The 22,022-nt window shown below is 42.5% G+C and overlaps 1 protein-coding gene across 1 annotated transcript in view; it reads left to right on the top strand.

The window, feature by feature from the left end:
• RARG (retinoic acid receptor gamma) overlaps positions 1-22,022 on the top strand; it is a 153,588-nt gene that overhangs the window by 58,156 nt on the left and 73,410 nt on the right. The gene's annotated exons all lie outside the window — the stretch shown is intronic.

Below are 22,022 nucleotides of genomic sequence, written 5' to 3'. Positions count from 1 at the left end.
TCAGGTGCCCTTACATTTCACCTTTGTCTTGTTCAGAAGGTTTGGATTCAGTACTTCAGGATCTAAAAGAGTGAATCCTACAAGCATAGGAAAATCACTGAACTGATTTGGGGGAGATTTCCACAGGAAGTGTGACTATAACATGATGCAATACCAGGAACTTCTTATTCTGGAAAATCTTTAGTTAAACGAAGGAATATGATAAGCCTGAGATTTGAATATATTAGCTTTCAGATTTTAGGTCTTGTCTGAACAGCAAAAATCTAATTGCAAGCTGGTGGCATCCTATTCCACACATTGCTATACACTCTGAATGAGCTTCAAATTTTTCAATAATCAACCTGTTGCCAAAGCAGTTAGGGAGCAGACTAGAAATACAAATTCAGTTGATTCAGTTCAATCGCCCTATAGCTATGTATACTCTGGGCATTGTGTGGCAACAACGCTGACTTCAAATTGTAAATTGTAGAAGCTCATATATCTTGGGATCCTGTATTGTTCATGAACATATCGCTTGATGCTTGCGAGGTGTGTTCAAGTAAACAAGTCTAAAAAGGAAGTGAAAAGAACCTTCCAGCCGCTTCTTCGTTTCTAGGATGCTTCCAAGTCCCATATGCAGGTAGTCCTCAACTTACGACCACAATTGAGCCCAATATTTATGTTGTTAAGTGACATTTGTTAAGTGAGTTTGCTCTGTTTTACGACTTTCCTCGCCACATTTGTTATGTGAATCAATGCAGTTCTTAAATTAGTAACACAGTTGTTAAGTGAATCGGGCTTCCCCATTGACTTTGCTTGTCAGAAGGTCACAAAAGAGGATCACATGACTCCAGGCCACTGCAACCATCATAAATGTGAGACAATTGTCAAGCATCCTAATATAAATCACATGGGGATGCTGCAATGATCATAAGTGTGAAAAATGGTCTTAAGTCACTGTTTTCAGTGCCATTGTAACTAAATGAAATGTTGTAAGTCAAGGACTACCTGTAGTGCTCATGGGGACTCTTAAAGAGCAAATGTAGTGGTGGAAGCTTAGCATTTTGTACAGAAGCATGCCTGTCTCCTCAGAAAAAGTAAAAGGTAGCTATGGATAGTATGAAAGCTGGAGGACTGGAGGGAATCTTTTGTAAAACACGGAAGCTTTCACCGTCACTGTGAATAAGCCGGGCTCACGACAACATGCTCCCAAAATTCCACATATACCCACCAGCTTCCAAAGTTTGTCTGGATTCAGAAATGTTTCGGTCCCAAACTTGCTTTTTGGCAGCTAAATTAAGCCAAATCCCACTCTGTTCCTAGAAACTCCTTTGGTGGTAATGGCAACCTTGGGTACAAACCATAGATTTGATCTGGAATCTGGGCACCAGATGCCTTTTGAAGACAAAGCCACCGAACGCTGGATTTTTATCTCAGAACATTTCATGGGCCATTTTAAAAAGAATTATTGCTACATGTGGCGTCATTCACAGGGCTCCTTGATTATGTTAAAAATAAGGGGGAAAGAGGCTTATTTAACAAGACGCTACCAAATGTATATCTGGGTATAGAAAAGAATTCCATTCTATGGATATTTTAGAGGAAATGAATTATGGGTGGACTGAATTGGCTTATTCAGTAATTATTAGCTTATTAGCTTACACAATACCCTTGACTTGGAAGTAGGCGTTTGAAGAAGCTCTTTGTGCAAAGACCCACTTAAGGTGGTGTAGAAATATACCTAGCCTTTACTTTGGGTTGAATCACTCTTCGGGGATTGCATCATCTTTGGGAATGGCTCCCTTCTGATTTTCCTGAGGGGGCTATAAGAGAAAGTTGTTGTGTGGAAGTGCCTTTCATTGTGTGTGCATGAGTTTATTGTGCTTTGCTTGTGCCGTGACACCCTTGACCCGGGTTACAAAGAAATTGTGCGCAGTGCTTGCCGGGTGTGAGTTTCACTGGCTCCTCCTGGCTATCATACTGCGTTCTCCATGCTTTGGGGCATGTCCTGACTTCTCTGCCCTTATCCACCCCAAGGTGTGCCCAGGCTCTGTGCCAGACCTCTGGGCTCTGCTTAGTTGCATGCTTCCCATCTGCCAATGCAGCAATGGGAACCCTTTGTGCTTTCTCTCGTGCGGGTTTCAACACGCCAAAGCAGCGTCCCCACGCTGAAGGGCTGTCAGTCATCCATGCCTCCAGTTCACTGCATATCTATGAACTTTGTAGTTGTGAGCCTGGGGCTCTCCTGAATGGGGTTCCCGAGAAAGAAGGAGCCAACTTTTTATTTAAAAAAAAGTAGCCCCCCTTCCCTTTCTCTTGGAGTCTGCTGCACCATTTTGGGGAGGGAATCCATTCATGAAATGGTAAAGTGTTGATCTGTATTTCTTTCCCAATGATGCTTCTGCCTTGGTTAAGCTGGAATCTTCATTGCATAGTGGGCTCTGCCAACTGCAGCCCATTCTGCTGCCCCCACATCCCTATCTCCAGGTGTATCTATGCAGGTTATCCACCAGAGGGCATCATCTGAGATCACATGGCTTGAGCCAGACACTGATTTCTGCTTGGTTTAGTCAAATTGTTCTTAGAAGTTTCTTTCTGCAATAAACTTTTTCCAGAATGGCCTATATGGACCATTTTGCACAAATGGGTTTTGCTCTCAAGTCTGCTAGTTGGTATATATAGGTTTGGTAGAATGCATTTATCATTGCTAGTCCAAAGTTTATTATCTTCTGCTAATATCTCAATTTTCACACGGTTTCCTGGATCTCAAATATACTTTCATAATGCTGCCATAGCAATAGCAATAGCTCTTAGACTTATGTACCACTTCACAGTGCTTTTACAGCCCTCTCTAAGAGTTTACAGAATCAACTTATTGCCCCCAACAATCTGGATCCTCATTTTACCCACCTCGGAAAGATGGAAGGGTAATTCAACCTTGAGCCGGTGAGATTTGAACTGCCGAACTGCAGCTAGCAGTCAGCTGAAGTAGCCTGCAATACTAACCACTGCGCCACCTCTGCTCAATTCAGTTACTTCCTGTTCTGTATTTTTTTTTACATCAAATGGATTCCGAAATAAGCACCACTTTATTTTTCAAAATGGAATGCTTTAAAATCATTGTATAAAATTGGATACTACAAGTATTCCTTGACTTACGACCATAATGGTAGCTGTCAATCACGGACGTGAGTTGTAAAAGTTATAAAACAAGTCAGGCATGTGATCCTTTTTTGTGTGGCAGCTGTTAAGCAATCGCCGTGGTCATTAAGCAAATCAATAGTATGCTATAGGCGTGATTTTGCTGAAAACTGGATGTAAATGCTGGGTTTTGGCAAAATCATTGAAAAAGGTAGTTATGTGATTTCAGGATGCTGCAAACAGCTGTCCATCATGTGGCCAAGTGCCAGAGGTTTGGTCATGTGACCCACAGGGAAGCAGGGGGCTGACGACCAGAACTTCAAATCCCAATTGTAAATAAACCCCAATTATTCACAATTGAGATTCTAAGTTCTGATAGTCTGTTATAACTTCGAAAGGTCATTAAATAATTCTAAGACTACTTGTGGTTTTCCAAGTGTTTCTTAAAAGAGGACTTGTCTTGTTCCCAAGGCCTAGAGAGACTGATTTAGTAGCCTCTTAAATGGAGAGAATTATATAGCAACAGCACCACAACACTAAGATTCTGAGCATTTTCCGACTGTAGAAAGAGCTGCCCCACAAATCAGCAGGACTTGCTATACTAATGTAAGAAAGCAGGAGAGGTTGTCTTTAATTAGGTAGAGCATTTTAGGCTTTGAGAAACTGATTATTACTGTTGTGGATATTTTGACAGTAGTTCAAAATCTACTTTGCCTCCCGGGCTAATCAAACCTCCAAAACTTTACAAGAAAATCCCCAGGAAAAGTACGAATATGCATCTTTTATAAGCTGCAGTGCAAGTTTTCAGTGCACGGATGAAAAACAATAGCTTATCATTTAGGAGTGCTACGCCACAAAAATGTCTGTTGAAGCTGGTAAAATTTAGTCCTTGCCAGCTGTAAATACAAAACAGTCAAAATACTACCATCATCTTTTGTTTCAAGGAACTATGATCTAATGTGGTAAAATTTAAACTTTGAGATACAGAAATCAGTAGCTTTTCAATTTTTCCCCATCTGGGTTTAGCTTCTGCCTTTTATTCTGCATCTGTTCCATAATAACAATAGACTTACATACCACTTCACAATGCTTTATAGCCCTCTCTACGTGGTTTCCAAAGTCAGCATATTGATCTTCAATAATCTGAATGACCATTTTACTGACCTCAGAAAGATGGAAGGCTGAGTCAACTTTGAGTTGGTCAGGATCGAACTCTTGACAGCGGGCAGAGTTAGTTTGCAATACTGCAAACCAATAGCACTTAAACTTATATACTGCTTCATAATGTTTTAGAGCCCTCTCTAAATGGTTTACAGAATCAGCATGTTGCCCCCAATAATCTAGGTCCTCATTTTACCAACCTCGGAAGGATTGAAGACTGAGTCAGCCTTGAGCTGTTCAGGATCGAACTCCTGGCTGTGGGTAAAGATAGGTTGAAATATTGCCTCCTAACCACTGCGCCACCACGACTAAAGCTGTCCTGGCATTAATTCCAATCTGAGGAGAATGATCAACTGAACAAAATGTGTCCATTCGGGACAATCTTATTTGGAAGAGAGAGCAGAATGTACTAAGATGGCACATTCTGCTTTCCAAGGAGCAGAGACACTATATAATCTTAATATCACTGCTGTGAGACAAACAAAAATGAAAGTGCCAGTAGAATAAAGGTAAGAAAAAGTAGCTTGGGGGAGCCTTCTACAAAATTTCTCGATAACCTGCAGTAGAATTTCAAGGGCAACCTTTTTCAAACAGTTTTAACAACTGCAAGAAGAGTTGCAGGGTTTTTTTTTTTTTTAAAGCAAACTCTGACATAGTTAAACTTTGGCTAATTGCTCATGTAATTTAGTTCTATGGTTCTCACCTGTAAAATATTAGTATCATTAGAGGTAGATTTTGATCAAGTCTTTACTAGCCAGTTTTGGAATGTTGCTTTAGGATTCCTGAGCTGAGAAAAGCATATAGTGATGGTGATTTTGTTTCACAGTGCATTCATTGATTGGATACCAGTTTACAAAGACCTCAAGCTCAGTGAGGGTTTCTCACATGCCGGGAATATTCCTCAAAATGACTTTCAGCAAATTTCTGGGTAACAGAATGAATGAAATGTCCATATTTACAAATTAGAAGGAATAGAAGCAACAAGGCGAACTTTTATACATCACAAGAGGATATATGTAGTTTACACACCATTGGACACGCATCTACACACATATGTGTGTTTGTCCCTGAAGAGGCAAAAAGCTGGGTGTCCATGACTGCATTTTTGTTCCCTTGCACATGACTGAGCAGGAGTTAGGAGCGTAGTTGGGAGTCTGAACACATATCTCTAGCTCTCCCTCCTGTCTCTGTGGGTGTATAGTTAAATAATGCCTTTGTTTGCAAACAAGTCAGAGTAGTGTTATGAAGATAAATGAGCCTTTAAGAGAAGCTGTTATCGCAAAAGATAAAAGAAGTGGGTGGTGTTGGCAATTGGCAAATGTATTACAAGCATGCTAGAACAGGGCAAAATATTTAGAGATCATTGTCCATTAAAGCAGCGAAGCTCATGTGTCGTCTATCTAGCGCGTTAATAGGTAGTGGACAAAAAGAAAGGTTTTTAAATCCCCAGCTAAACATTCAAGGTTTCATTCCGATGAGAAAAGATTTTATTTCAACATAGGGTTGTTGTTTTTTTAGCATTTCTAGCAGATGTTTTAAGTCAAGGATCATTTGTCTTAAGGCAGAGATAACCATCCTTAGAAAGTGTGATGGAATGGCACACGGTTTCCAGAACTGGTAGTTGTGGCTTCGCATATCTACTTTGGCAAAAGAGTATCAACAAGTTGGTGAAAGCGGACTTAGACGGCTCTCTAACAGATCTATATATAAGTGTTATTGTTGTCTAGATATGCAATGTTTGGTGCCTATCTGGATGGCACCTATCATTATAGCAGTTCTCCCTCTAGTGGGCGTTAATGGAACAACTGGCATTGCATATACATGTATGTTGTATATGCAACCAAACTGCCAATCTCAGAGCTCAGACCAACGGTCCAATTGCCAACCCAAGCTACTGACATTCGAATACATTTTGTATGCATGTATCATCTGCAGATCTGTGCCTAAAGCTTCTAGGTTAAAACAAATAAACAGGCTGTAACGAAGGCTGCTGATAGATTTTATCATTAATGTATGCCTAGCACGTATGAGTAAAAGGTTTTTTCCCCCTGTAGTCTTGTGAAAAGTTCACTGCTCTCTTTGCACTGGTGTAAGTATGTATTTTCTGCAACCTTCCCAAAAGTGTTTCTCTGATTAGCTCCTTCCTGCTCTTTGAATGGTTTTTATTCAGGGTGCTTTCTCCTGCTCTCATCTTATAGCCTTATACAACTGAGAATTCAAAGCCAATTAATACAGCCAGCTAACCTACGAGGGCTTTAGGTTCACCATTGTGGCCTTAGATGCCTCTTATTATTGGCATCTTTGCCTTTCCAATGTCTCTTTTCTGCTCTTCGTTTGGTCTTTCTTGTAGTCCACTTTGGTCTCTTTAATATTTGCGTACTAGTGCATCTTCTTCACTGTCCTTCAGACATTCTTCCAATATCCATTTTTGTCTTTCAACCATCTGGTGTATTTGCAACATTCCATGCCCATCTATTTTAAGTCGAATCTGTCAATGTTCCTACATGGAGGTAAGGGGATGATTCATTTTCATCATTTTTCTGGTCTTCCTGTCCAGGGCTTTTAATTCTGCTTGAGTCCAATTCACTCTACCAGCTGTCTGTCTAATGACTAGAATTGCCTAGGTGTTTTCTGCCTAGGTGTTTTCTGCCTTCCATTGAGTTTGGACTTTTAAGATTTTCTTCACTTTGATGATGTATTCACTTCTGATCTTCTTCTTGACTTCAATGGGCTTGACATTGTCAGCTTGAAGGGTGCTCATAATTTGTAGTGATCATCTTCGGTTCCACCACAAATGCGTGAACGACAAAAGCGCGCCGACAAAACCGTGCCGATGAATGAGCGCTGAAGCGCGCTGACAACAGCGCGCCAACAGAAGCGCGCTGTAACCTAACCCTAAACCTAACCCTAAACCTAACCCTAAACCTAACCCTAAACCTAACCCTAAACCTAACCCTAAACCTAACCCTAAACCTAACCCTAAACCTAACCCTAAACCTAACCCTAAACCTAACCCTAAACCTAACCCTAAACCTAACCCTAAACCTAACCCTAAACCTAACCCTAAACCTAACCCTAAACCTAACCCTAAACCTAACCCTAAACCTAACCCTAAACTTTACCTTAACCTAAATCGTGCTTCTGTCGGCGCGCTGTTGTCGGTGCGCTGTTGTCGGCGCGCTTTTGACGTTTGCGCTTTCGTCGGGTCACGATCATCTTCATCCAAACTCCTGATTTTATTTCCCTGGGGCATCTTGATTCCTTCAGTTTCCACTGTTTTTTCCCTGATGTTGGTGAGGGTGGTACATTTGTCAAGCCTAAGCTCCATTGCTATTTCTTGGTTGCATATTCAGAAGGTGTTGAGCAGCTACTCTGTTTCGGATGATGTAGTTTCATATAGTTTCAGATCATCCATGTAAGGGAGGTGGAATAGCCTGGCAGATGTTTTTGATGTTTGATAGCCATGGCCTGACTTGTTCAGTATTGTTGATAGAGGAATCCATGGCAAACAGTAGTGATGACAGTGAGTGTCCTTGAAAGATTTCTCTTTTAATATTAACTTTTTCCAAGTCAATTGCCACTAACCAGCAACTGTGTTTTCTATTGTGCCATTGAACTTTGCACAAAGCTTCTGATGTTTTGAATGACTCCTGTTATTTCTAGGCACTTGATTATCCAATCATGTGGCAGGGAATCAGATGTGTTTTTGTGATCAATCCAAGTTACATTGAAGTTGGTCTTCCTTCTATTGCAGTTTTCTAAAATCATCTAGTCTGTTAGGAACTATTATTATTTATAGAATGCACCTTCATATCCTAATATTAAATGTAATATAATATTACTATTAATAATATTACCCATGTTATTGTTGTTGTTATTAGTGGTAGTCCTTAACTTATGACCTTTTTTGCCACACTTATTAAATGAATCACTGCCATTATTAAGTGAATCATGTGGTTGTTGATCAAATTTGGCTTTTTCTATTGACTTTGCTTGTTAGAAGCCAGCTGGGAAGGTCACAAATGGTCCCAGGATAGTGCAATTGTCATAAAAAATGCCCGTTGCCAAGCTCATGATTTTTGAGTATGAATATGCTGCCACGGTTATAAGCATGAAAACTGATCATGACTTACTTTTTTCGGTGCCGTTGTCACTTCAAACAGTCACTGAACAAACAAACGGTTGTAAGTCGAGGACTGCAGTAGGCAGCTCTGTGTGTTGTAGAACAAGACCCTCTTTCTGTGCAAGACCCTGTTGCTGGTGGTAGTTGGGAGATGGCAAAGAAGGAAGTTGTAGCTTTGCCATTGTGAGGTGCAATGCAAGGCAGTTGACAAAAAACACTTTGTAGTTAGCACTTTGATTGGCAGCACCAGGTGTAGATGGGCCAAATATTCTGCCCAGTTTTTTACAACTTCTCCCACCCTCCTATCTCCCAGATATGCTTAACCTGCATTTCTAAGAGTGATGGGGATTGTAAATACAGAAAGAGCCAATTGATACAGGAGGTGGACTTCAATAAGATGGAGCTGAGAAGGACTCCCCTCCTCCCCAGTGTATGTGATTATTTATTTTATTTTATTTTATTTTAGTCACACGTGTATAAGATAACATATATAAGTATAAACATGATTTTGAATACGTGAAATGGATATTTAATAAAAAGGAACATTAGGACAGGAACAGTAGGCATGTTGGTGCGCTCATGCATGCCCCTTACAGGCCTTTTAGGAATGGGGTGAGGTCGACAGTAGACAGTAGACAGTCCAAGGTTAAAGTTTTTGGGGTTTGGGGAAGAAACCACAGAGTCAGGTAGAGCATTCCAGATGTTGACCACTCTGTTGCTGAAGTCGTATTTTCTGCAATGGAGTTTGGAGCGGTTTACCATAAGTTTATATCTATTGTGTGCTTGTGTATTGTTGTGGTTGAAGCTGAAGTATTCATTGACAGGTAGGATATTGTAGAAGATAATTTTATGTGCTACGCTTAGGTCGGATCGAAGACAGCAAAGTTCTAAGTTGTCAAAGCCCAACATTTCATGTCTGGTGTCATAAGGTATTCTGTTGTGAGCAGAGGAGTGGAGGACTCTTCTCGTTAAATATCTCTGGACTCACTCAATTGTATTAATGTCCGATATGCAGTGCGGGTTCCAGACAGATGAGCTGTATTCGAGAATTGGTCTAGCAAATGTTTTGCATGCTCTGGTTAGCAGTACAATATTACCAGAGAAGAAGCTAGGCAATATTAGGTTGACAACTCTTAATGCCTTTTTGGCAATGCTATTACAGTGGGCTCTGGCCCATAGATCATTAGATATGAGTACTCCAAGGTCCTTGACAGAGTGAGGGTCGTCTAGGTCCCCTTTTGTGGTTGGGGCTCATTCCAAGAATAAGTGTGCTTGGCGGTAAAGGAAGTACTTCTGAGCAAGTCCAAAGTGCACATCTTCGGAAAAGGGGCAACAGCTTTTGTAAACGCAGTAACCCCCTTTCCATTTCTGAAGCAGCAAAAGCCGTTTTGCGGAGGCTGCTCCCCTGCTGAGCTGCAAGCGTTGAGGCCTGCTTTGGCCTGCAGTGTTGAAATGAATTGGGACTCCCTCTTGGCCAGCTGAATGAGCTGGCAGGGCAGCTGGAAATAATTATTTCATCTAAAAGGAGAAAACAGGGCTCAGGCAGAAAAAAAAAAGTGGAGCTGGCACTTCCTCTCTCTCTCTTTCTCCTCCTTCCCTCCCGCTTTTATTCCAACATCTCAGTTTCCTTGGTCATTGGAAAGTTTCCAGTGGAAGACGGACTAAAGTCTGGGGAGTGCTAATTTTTCCCTCCCTCCCATGCTGCAGCCAGAAGGAGCTCCAGATCCCTGAAAATAAAATAAAATAAACCTTAGGGGATACAGAGGTGAAAGGAGGGGGGGGGTTACTCCATTTCTTTCGTAAATACTTAAATTTGACTTCTGCCGAACTCTGTTCCCTCTGCCCGCTAGATCACATTCCTATCACATCACAAAAATTAAAATCTTCAAGCTGTAGTTTCCAACTTGCCAATTCTTAGAAGAATGAGTACATCAGCTGTGACCCACTTTAAGGTTAGGATATAGTTTTCCTGGAGCAATGGGGAATCTTTGGGAGTAGAGCTATATACTGCATGTAACTTTAGATTTACATTTGCCCTTCCATGACAAAACACATATAATAGTGAGAAGGAACAGATGCTTCACACTTTCCCCTCAAAGTACCGCTCTGATAACAGCACCCAGAGCTGGGGTTTGCAAGATCAACATAGCTCTAGAACTTGGGTGGACTTCTAGGTGGCCAAGGACCAACCATGGACCTTATTGGGGCATGGTTCAAGAACCTCAGTAGATTCAGCAATTACACAGAGAAGTTGAGGCTAGATTCCCCCCCATTTTTCTTTGGGGGTGTGTGTATAGATTAGAATGGCTTTGCAAACTATGAAACCCCTTTTAAGGGAGGGAGATAGTTTTCATCTGTTGCCTGTTTCATAATGAAGAGCAACTCTGCAGCCAGATCCACACTTCCACCTTGTTTCATGTGTCACCTCCTATTTCTACTTATTTCATGTGTCACCTTCACGCGTCACCTACTATTTCTACATGATCTCAACTCCCAGCAGCTAACACAACTTCCACCCATGTTTTCTGGCAGTGAGTCAAAAGAGTGGTTTTCTCTCTTGTGCGGGTTCAAGCCATGCTGTTTGGTTGGCATGCTATTTTTCAACTCCTTTAAGCAACTTCCCACCTCACCCCACCCGGCTACCGCAGCCTCTCTGGTTGTTGGTCTCTTCTCTCCACGGGCATTTTATTTTTACAAATTCAGTTGGACCTTCTAGGTTTTTTCCTTTCCTTTTCTCTCCTTTCCTTTCCTTTCCTTTCTTTTCCTTTCCTTTCCTTTCCTCACCTCTCCTCTCCTTTTCTCCCCTTTCCTTTCCTCTCCTTTCCTTTCCTTTTCTCCCCTTTCCTTTCCTTTCCTTTCCTCTCCTTTCCTTTCCTCTCCTTTCCCCTCCTTTCCTTTTCTCTCCTTTCCTTTCTCCTTTCCTTTCCTCTCCTTTCCTTTTCTCCCCTTTCCTCTCCTTTCCTTTCCTCTCCTTTCCTCTCCTTTTCTCCCCTTTCCTTTCCTCTCCTTTCCTTTCCTTTTCTCCCCTTTCCTTTCCTCTCCTCTCCTTTCCTCTCCTTTCCTCTCCTGTCCTTTTCTCCCCTTTCCTCTCCTCTCCTCTCGTTTTCTCCCTTTTCCTTTCCTCTCCTCTCCTTTCCTCTCCTTTCCTTTTCTCTCCTTTCCTTTCCTTTCCTTTCTTTTCCTCTCCTTTCCCTTCCTCTCCTTTCTTTTCCTCTATTTTCCTTTTCTCTCCTTTCCTCTCCTTTCCTTTCCTCTCCTTTCCTTTCCTCCCTTCTTTTCCTCCCCTTTCCTTTCCTCCTCCCCCTCCCTTCTTTTTCTTTTCTTTTCTTGAAGTTTATTGGTGGAACAGTGGCCAATCATGGATACTTCTCCCTCACCTGACTTTTCTGACTAGTGGAAATTGAGAAAGAATTCTGCCATTTTCCCCTTGTAGCCCATGTCTCAGAAAAAAAGGGTGAAACTGAATTCTTGTCTTGCCATGTCTTCCCACTCTGAAGGGATAAAGAAACAGGATAATCCACTAGTTGGCCTATTTGTTAAGAAAGTCGGGCTATCACTGTGGCCAAAGCAAAGGAAGGGGTTTAGAGAAGGATTTCTTAGAGTGGTTTTTATTTCCAGCTGGTTTATGCATGGAAGACAAGTGGCTGAAAACTGCAGTTCAGAAAACTTTTATGGCCGATTTCAGCCATTGTGTTGAATGACACTTTAGGAGCTGCAAAAAAGAATGGGCGAAATGAGGATTGTGTGGAGTTGGGTGAAATGTTTTATCATCTTCACAGGGGGCTGTGTGAAAGAAATGACAATAGGTTCAGAATAAAAACTACATTTTTCTTAAATTCCCTCCACCTTTTCGCCTCTTAATTCTTCTTCTGCCTGTCTTCTCATACTTCACCCAGTCTTAAAAACCAGTATGTTTAACTCCAATTGTTTTGAAAAGCAGCTTCCAGTTGAAGGGTGCTACTGAATGGGAGTAAGGCACATTTGGCAGAAGAGTTTAAATTTAAAGGTTGAATGGAAGAAGACTGAGATTAAGTCTCTGTATCTCCTGCACAGCAGTTCCTTCCTCTTGGATGTTTTGTGATAGAAAGGGGTTTTAGAGTACCAGTTCCTTTATGTATTGCTAGTTTATTACCATGTTTCCCTGGAAATAAGACAGGGTCTAATTTCCTTTTGACCCCTGAAATAAGCACTAGGCCAGTGTTTCTCAACCTTAGCAACTTGAAGATGTCTGGACTTCAACTCCCAGAATTCCCCAGCCAGCAAATGCTGGCTGGGGAATTCTGAGAGTTGAAGTCCGGACATCTTCAAGTTGCCAAGGTTGAGAAACACTGCACTAGGCCTTATTTTCAGTGAGGTCTTGTTATTTTTAAGGTGCAGGAGACGGCGAGCATAGTCACCTCATGGCTGCCGCTGGGTTGCAATATTTTCAGGGGAGGGCTTGTTTTAGCGCATGTGCTCAAAAGTTTGATTGGGTTTATTACCTGGGGAGGGCTTATTTTCAGGGAAACAGGGTAGTATCACTTCTCATGTTGCTACTAGAGACTGGGTAGGAATCTTTCTAGATCAGGGGTATCAAACTCGATTTCATTGAGGGCTGCATCAGGGTTGTGTTTGACCTCGGAGTGGGTAGGTGGGACCTGGTGTGTCCAGGGTGGGCATGGCCAGCTCAATATAACTCGTGTTGGGGGCACCTGTGGTGGCCCAGGTGGGGCTGGGGGGGGAGGGTTCTCCTGCAACCCTCTGCCAGTGAAAATGTTGTGTTTGCTGGCAGAGGGCTGCAGGAGGCTGGTGTGGGCGAAAACGAATCCTGGGAGGGTTAGGCCACGATGGCCTCCTGCAGCCCTCTGCCAGCAAAAACGAAGCTCAATTTTCACTGGCAGAGACACCGCAGGCTGGTCCTTCGCTATTTCCAAGGCCATCCTGTGGGCTAGGTCTAAGCACCTTGAGTTTGACACCCCTGTTCTAGATGGAGCAGAAATGAAAACTAGGTCTGTTCTTTTTCCTAAGAATAGGAGGGGGAAATATGCCTGCTTTAATCCTGGAGAATTAGAGAGTATTTCAACAATAAATCTAAGAAAGAATTGTTCTGAAAAGGATAAAATATTATGGAGGGGAAGGGATTGACACTCTTATAATCATTGAGATTAATTCTTGTCAGTACATGAGCTCATTTGGTAATAATGGGAAAGTGCTCACTTTGGGAAAAAGCTAACCAAAATAAGCATTTGAAGAAATATAAACTTTTACAAGATGTCTTGGACTGAAAACGTGTATGCCTTGACATTAGTGACTGCATGGGCACCAGCCAATAAGTATTTTTGTATCGGTCACCGTAATTTGACACAGAGAAATGCCACTGGCAAAAGTATTGTATTTAATCTGCAGCTCCAGATTGCCATCTAAAACACTGGAAAAATGAGACCTCACCACAACAGAAGCATGATTCAGGAGTGGGGGGAGGCTTCCTTATCTCTCACAGCAAAACAATTCCAAATGTGACATCCTTTCTTTAAAAGAACAGTTTTCACAAATCCCTTTACACTGTTTGCACTGGCACTTTAAATACTTCGTGGAGCCAAATGTGGTCTGCCTTGGACCAGAATTCAGGTTCCAAAAAGGCAGTTGAAATATCCACCCAATATAATCTGATATTCCTCAGCGACTGAGACCTTATTGTACACTCAGAGGAGCCCTGTTCTAGTCCTTCCCATCTTTGCTTCAAAGAGTGAGATCAGGAAGTAAAAGAAGAGCAAGGTTTTTTTTCCCCTTTCTGTCTGAGATTCTGGAAAGTTACTGGAGGCAATATTAAATTAGAATTGGTCAAACAATCTTGCCTGGCCTGGCCAATCATTAAATCCAAGGAGTATAATGGTAGATGGCATTTAGCAGTGGGCTGTAGGCTGTATTTTTAAAAGTAATACATGGGACCAGGATGAAGATTCCATTTGATTTTAAATGTATTTAATAAAACTAGTGCAGAGAAGAGCAACAAAGATGATGAGGGGACTGGAGGCCAAAATATATGAAGAACAGTTGTAGGAACTTGGTATGTCTAGTTTAATGAAATGAAGGACTAGGGGTGACATGATAGCAATGCTCCAATATCTCAGGGTCTGCCACAAAGAAGAGGGAGTCAAGCAATAAGTGGAAACTAATCAAGGAGAGAAGGAACTTAGAACTAAGGAGAAATTCCTTGACAGAACAATTAATCAGTGGAACAACTTCCCTCCAGAAGTTGTGAATGCTGGAATACTGGAAGTTTTAAAGAAGATGTTGGATAACCATTCTGAAGTGCTGTAGGCTTTCCTGCCTAAGCAGGGGGTTGGACTAGAAGACCTCCAAGATCCCTTCCGTCTATTCTATTCTATTCTGTTCTATTCTAAACTGGTCTTCAGGCTTGTGTTAAGAATTTATCCCCTTCTTCACAATAAAATGTATAGGAAATTTGGGGAGTCTTTGTGGATGCAGAGATCACATCTTTCTGCTACATTTTGTAATTGCATTCAGAGCATTTATAAGCAGACTGCGGTGTGGCAAAGAATTGTGAGTCTGAGAGAACTGTGCATGTATTTCTCGACTTATAACCATTTGTGTAGTGCCTGTTTGAAGTTACAATGGCACTACAACCGTCATAACTACCTGCCAGTTGCCAAGCGTGCGCAACCCCCCTGGGTGCGCCCCGTGCATAGAAAACGGGACCAGAGGCCATAGAATCAGAATAACGTCTTGAAACAGAGACAGCAAATTTCATACCAATTTTTCTGCCAGGTTAAGAACGGGTGGTAGCGTTTCACCTCAGCAGCGGGCGGGGCGGGGGGGGGACTCTGTGACACTTTTTCACTTTCTCACTTGGGGCAGCATTTCATTTGTCAGCTGGGCATATCACTATGTCATGTTTTGGCTAAATAAAACCTGATTGCATGTGTTCCGAATTACCTATCACCAAATTCCATCTGTTGATAGGTGCCTGGGTTTTTCTTTTGATGTCGTCACGGTTTATCTAGCTAAATTTGTCATTGACAAGCTCAGTGTGAGTACAAAACTGCAAATAAACACTGGGCAAAATAATAAATAAAAATCCAGTAGTGTAGACAATCCCCATGATATCCACCCGCCAAAACTTCCTTGCATTTCCTTCTCCGGCTCATTGTCCCCAGGCATTTACTGTAGCACAAGCAAGGAGGCCTTTTCACAGCTCTCCTCTGGAGTTGCTCTTGGTTTCCTTGGCTGGAATACGAATATGGGGGAGGCCAAGAATCCAACAGCCTCCGAGAGTGTGGCAGGCCTCTTATCTCCATCCCTGCTTAACACGGTTCCTCCACATCAGGCAGCTACTGGTGTTGAAGGGATGAGGGGGCCAGCTGGCTACTCCTCCACAGGATTGCGCCTTGCAGCAGATGAGCAGGAAATGAGAAAGGAAGAATTCTCCAAGCAGGGAGATCTGTGGAACTTGACTGTAATTTTATGTGACTTCTTGCTACCTTTGTAAAAAAAAAATATTCTTATTATTTTGGTTTGCAGTCTAGAATATATTTGCAGTCATATCCAGCTGCTGTCAGAGAGAGAGAGAGAGAGAGGGAGGGTGGGAGAGAGAGAGAGAGAGAGAGAGAGGGAGAGAGAGGGAGAGAAACCAAACCAAGAATCTTTTTCGGCTGACCATGCCAGATCCGGCCCAATACTGGTAGTCCTCGACCTACAACCACAATTGAGCCCGACATTTCTGTTGCTAAATGAAATGTTTGTTAAGTGAGTTTTACCTCATGTTATGCCTTTTCTTGCCACGGTTGTTAAGTGGTTCGCTGCGGTTGTGAAGTTAGTAACATAGTTGTTAAGTGAACCTGTCTTCCCCATTGATTTTCCTTGCCAGAAGGTCACCTCAGGACATAGCAGCTGTCATAAATATGAGTCAGTTGCCAAGCATATGAATTTTGGTCACATGACCATGGGGATGCTACAATGGTTGTAAGTATGAAAAGTGGTCATAAGTCACTTTTTCAGTGCCATTGCAACTTTGAACAGTCACTAAATGAACTGTAGTAAATTGAGGACTACTTGTATCTTTTGATGAGAATAGTTGTTCCCACTTCGTACTCAGTACTTTGTATTCAGGCCTGTTCTTGCAAACCAAGATGCCTATTGCTCTGGTATTTATTTTAGCCTTGGAGGCATAAAAATATACCATGTTTTTCGGACTATAAGAAACTCCGGACTATAAGACGCACCTAGCTTTTGGGGAGTAAAGCAGATGCTGCTGATTCTGCCTATCCCTGCCGCCTGAAACAGGCCAAAAACAGGATGCATGGAGGCCAAAAATGGGGCATGCAGAGGCTGAAAATGGGACGCATAGAGGCCAAAAATTGGGTCTGCGGAGGTGGCAATAGATGGCAGCAGCAATGGGTGCTGATGGCGCCAATAGGCAGTGGCGATCCACGCAGTCTGGAACAGCTAATCGGCGCTATTGCAGGAGGCCGATCCAATGCCAATCAGCTGCTTGTGCTAATCGGTTCCACCACAAATGCGTGAACGACAAAAGCGCGCCTGACTAAACCGCGGTGACAAAACCGCGCCGACAAAACCGCGTGACGAATGAGCGATGAATGAGCCCTGAAGCGCGCCAACAACAGCGCACCGACAGAAGCGCGCTGTAACCTAACCCTAACCCTAACCCTAACCCTAACCCTAACCCTAACCCTAACCCTAACCCTAACCCTAAACCTTACCTTAACTTAAATCGCGCTTCTGTCGGCGCGCTGTTGTCGGCGCGCTGTTGTCGGCGCGCTTTTGACATCGCGGTTTTAGCGCCGCGGTTTTGTCGGCGCGCTTATGACGTTCGCGCTTTTGACGGGTCACGGTGCTAATCAGCCTGTGCTGAAGCTGACCAGGCTGTTTGCTGCAAGGAGGCAAATTGCTGGGAGGCAGAGGCCGAAGAATGGGGGATGGCAGGTTGGCAGGGCTTCGGCAACATTCGCTCTATAAAACGCAAAGACATTTCCACCCAGGTTTTTTTTGGGGGGGGGGAAGTATGTCTTATAGTCCAAAAAATATGGTAGTTTCTAAAAATCCCAGATACATTTCCTATCATTATCAATGAACTGCAGTGTGATTCTCAGAGCAATCCCAGTGTCTGCTGATGTAGAAATACATTTCACTCTCTTCAGTTACTTCCCTGTAAGCATCCCTTGCAGACATAACTTGGAAATAAGCACCAGTTGTTTAAATAAGCTCTTCCTCACTATCGCATGGGTCTCTAGTACCCTTAGGAAAATGAGGCATATGAGAACAGAAGATTGTTCTTCAACTGTGGGCTGCTTGTTGAAGGCTGCCTTGAAAATGAAGCCATTGTTTGGCAAATTCCACCCACTCTATACCATGGGGAGGCTCCATAAAACGTATCCTGTGCCTTCCATTCCTTTCCAATAATATCCTAAAGAAGGAAGGCAGTCCGAGGACCCCTCAGCGCAGTCTGTCAACAGTCAATAGGCTTGGAGGAATCTCCAAAGCAATATTCCTAGGCAAACACTCAGTGCCACCATAATTGAGGCCAAAGGAAACAACTGCGTGAAGATTAGTCTGGTGGCCCTTTTTGAAGATGGAAAAGTGTTTCCCACAGAGGGGAATGGAATAGTAGGGAGGAAACCCTCTCTCCCTCCTCACCCCAAAAGTAGACCTCTGTAATGTGAGCTCTAGGGCAAATGTCTTTAGAAAGTGGGAGGAGGGGAAGAGAGACCAGGATAACTACAAACCAATCAGCTCCATAGCAATACTGGATGAGATTATTGGTTAATTTATGCGCATTTTGAAAAAAAAATTATAGTGGCCGGAGCCAGTATGGATTTATGAAAAATAATTCATGAAAAGTTAACCAAATCTCTTTTTGGGATAGAGCGACCCATTGTCTCTGAAAATGAAGCATTTGAAAAAAAAATCCATGCAATCCTTGGATGGACACGGGGCTGTTGATAACCTCTCAAATGTCAGCAATGCTCAGCATCACGATGGAAGCGCTGAGTGATGCTCTGCAGAGCTCTGTTCTAGGGCTTGTGTTGCTCAACAAACACACTTAAAAATGGGTTGGATAAAGGGTTAGAAAATATGGTGATCAGATGTGCAAGACAACACAAAGATAGGAGGGACAACAATCCACTCAAAAGACAGTATCAAGATTCAGGGGGTTCTTGACAAAATAGACAAGAGATAGAAACTGACAAGATGAATTTCAACAGGAACGTATAGTCCTTCATTTGGATGAGAAAAACCAGAGTCATAAATCGAGAATCATGGGAGACCATATTAGACAGCAGGATCTGCAGGAAGGATCTGGGTGACTTGATGGATAATACTGACCATGATTCAGCAATGTGGTTCAGCTACAACAAACCACCACCACCAAAACAAATGCATTGACAATCAACACAAAATAAGTTAGCGTTCAGAGTCATGCTACAGCAGTTCATTGTTAATGATAGGAAAAAATCTCTGGGATTTTTAAAACTATATTTTAATTTTATGCCCCCAAGGTGAAAATACTAGGGCACTAGGTCAAAGTACACCTACAATGTAGCATCCAGTCCTGGGCATCTGCATTTTAGGGAGAGCATTGAAGCAACCCAGATGATAAGGAACCTGTAAAGGGGGAAAAAACTTACGAGAAACAGTTGGTGGCATTCAGTATATTTAGCATTTCAAAATTTACTTTACTACCTCTGACAATAGAGAGTTAGGAAGCAGCAGAGGACAAGTGTGTGTTTAACCCTTCCCCCAACAGCTGTTTCCTTTTTCCAAAATGCAGAACACACATTTGAAACCCAATTATGGGTTGGGGAGAACTAAGGGCAAACTGCTTCAGTTTGAAGAATCTGCTACAATTATATTGTTAACAGAATAATAGAGTTGGACACAACCTTTTGAGGTCTTCTTGTCCAACTTCCTGCTAAGGCAAGAGACCTGATAACATTTCAGGCAAATGGTTGTCCATTCTCTTCTTTAAAACTTCCAGTGTTGGAGCAACCACAACTTCTGGAGACAAGCCATTCCACTGATTAATTATTCTGTCAGGAAAAAGCTGGACCATAAGGGCTACACTTGTATGGAATAGTTTGGTTCTAATTCTCTTGGCAATAAGATGTACTCAGTCATTCAAGCCCTAGTTATTCTACTGGTTGGATTACTACAATGTGCTCTACATGGGGTTACCCTTGAAGAGCGCCTGGAAGCTTCATCTGGTGCAGAACACAGGTGCGTGGGCAGTTTTTCGGGTCCTTAGGCACTGGCTGCCAGTTTGCTTCTGGATCCAATTCAAGGTATTGGTTACCACCTTTAAACTCCTGCATGGCATGGGTCTAGGCTATCTGAGAAACTGGCTCATCCCAATGGCATTAGTCTGTCTCTTCTCCCCCCCCCCCCCCAATGCCAGCAGAAGGGGCATGCTGTCGACCCATCAGCCAAGGAATTTCAGCTAGCGGGTATCCAGAAGAAGAGCCTTTTGTGCTGTGGCTCCCGCCTTCTGGAACATTGTCCCCCTCCCCCCTGGGGTCAGACTTGCTCTCACCTTTTTGGTCAACTATGTCAAGTAGCCTGGGGCCACATTGGGGGGGTGAGGAATATTGAAGGGAGGCTAAGGAAATAAAGAATAGCTCACTTCCCCCCTGTATTCACTTGGCTCCCTCCCGCTCCATCCTGCTTAGTTTTATTTTCTTTAATTGTTTCAATTTAAGATTTTTATTTGTTCTTTTAATGTTTTATACTGCATTTGATTCAATGTCTGTTAACTGCCCAGAGTCACCTTTGGCTATATGGGTGGCACATAAGTCAGATAGGTAGGTAGGTAGGTAGGTAGGTGTAGGTAGATAAATAGACAGACAGAGGTAGCTATGATTAGGTAGGTAGGTAGGTAGGTAGGTAGGTAGGTAGGTAGGTAGGTAGGTAGGTAGATAGATAGATAGATAGATAGATAGATAGATAGATAGATAGATAGATAGATAGATAGATGATAGATAGATAGATAGATAGATAGATAGATAGATAGATAGATAGATAGATAGATAGATAGATAAAACAGGGCCAGGGACAAAGCCAAAGGATCTTCAGGACCTGCTCTCTCCTCCCCCTTACATTCTCATTCTTGGATTTCAAATATGTCAATGTGTTTATGGGATCAATTTAGCTGGAATGCAGGAAAGCGCCTGAGGCTGTGGCTGACTCCTCTGCTGGCTCCAGAAAGAATCAAGCAATGCACTTCCCCCTTCCTGCCCTCCTCCCCAAATATCTCTCTCTCTCTCTCTCTCTCTCTCCCTCTCTCTCTCTCTCTCCCTCCCTCCCTCCCTCCCTCTCTCCTTCCCTCTCTCTCCCTCCCTCTCTCTCTCTTTTGACACCCTCAGATTGTGTAGAATAGAATTGGGAGCCAGCTGCATATCCCAGAAAGACTCTTGGGCTCTTGTTTTACGGCTCCCCTCTCTGTATTGTTTCTTGTTTTTCTTTAGCACCCATTGGGCGATATTGAGGCTAACATGAAAGTCCCAGCCTCCATTAGGAAAATTTGTTAATAGTTGTTTTGGCCATCTTCAAGGAGCCTTTATGCCACCTATAGAAGAAAAGGAGAAAGATTCCTAACTAATATCTGAGGAGACTTGTATGTTTGTTCATCATTCATTCGTTCATTCATTCATTCATTCATTCATTCATTCATTCATTCATTCATTCATTCATTCATTCATTCATTTCTATAGTACATTTATATGGCCATCTCACCAAACTTGATTCTAGGCAGTGTACAAACCAACAATTAAAATAATGCCACAACTGTGTTTTTTTTTAAAAAAACTTTAAAATATAAATAAAAGTAAGATTGCAGGAGAAGATCTATCTAAACCCAATACATGTAGAACAATTGGGCAGACTTCCCACAGGACCCATGCTGGAAAAGCCACATTTTCATGCCCTCCTGAGGGGATAACTGGGATAGGGCTAACTTCAAACTTGGGGAAATGGTGTTTCATAGGACAGAAGTTACAGCAGAAAAAGCAAATGCTTTTTCTGAGTCCCTTTAGATGGAACTCTTTAGCAGATGCGACCCACTATATCTCTCTCCTGATGGACCTAATGGGAGAGGTAGATGTGAACAGGAAGAGGCTGTCCCTCAAAGACCCAATAACCTTTTCAAGAGGTTTGGGGGGCAGAAAGTGTTCATTAGGTGTAAGCAAATAAAGCAGAGGTCTTCAAACTTGGCAACTTTAAGATTGTGGACTTCAACTCCCAGCGAGCTCTGCTGGCTGGAGAATTCTGGGAGTTGAAATCCACAAGCAGAGCTGGCTGGAGAATTCTGGGAGTTGAAGTCCACAAGTCTTAAAGTTGCCAAGTTTGAAGACCTCTGAAATAAAGGATTGGACTCAATTTTGCTGTGTCGTCTTCGGGTTTAGGCCTGAGAGAAAGATTAGCATTTGCTTCTATCTGATAGGATAAGGTTGAAACTAAAGTACATTTTCTTAATTTAGGGTCCTTCAGATGTCATAGCATACATTTTCCATTCTTAGGAAGTATGGATAGTGTACATTGTGGATGATATGAACTTTAATCCAATGTATCTAGAGAACACTGAGAAACTCTGGTCTAAGGGATCACA

This window comes from Thamnophis sirtalis, unplaced genomic scaffold (assembly GCF_051295495.1).
Source record: "Thamnophis sirtalis isolate CommonGarterSnake01/CBP01778 unplaced genomic scaffold, rThaSir2_p1.2 scaffold_3, whole genome shotgun sequence".
Taxonomy (NCBI): domain Eukaryota; kingdom Metazoa; phylum Chordata; class Lepidosauria; order Squamata; family Natricidae; genus Thamnophis; species Thamnophis sirtalis.
This window is presented reverse-complemented; position numbering and strand designations above follow the sequence as displayed.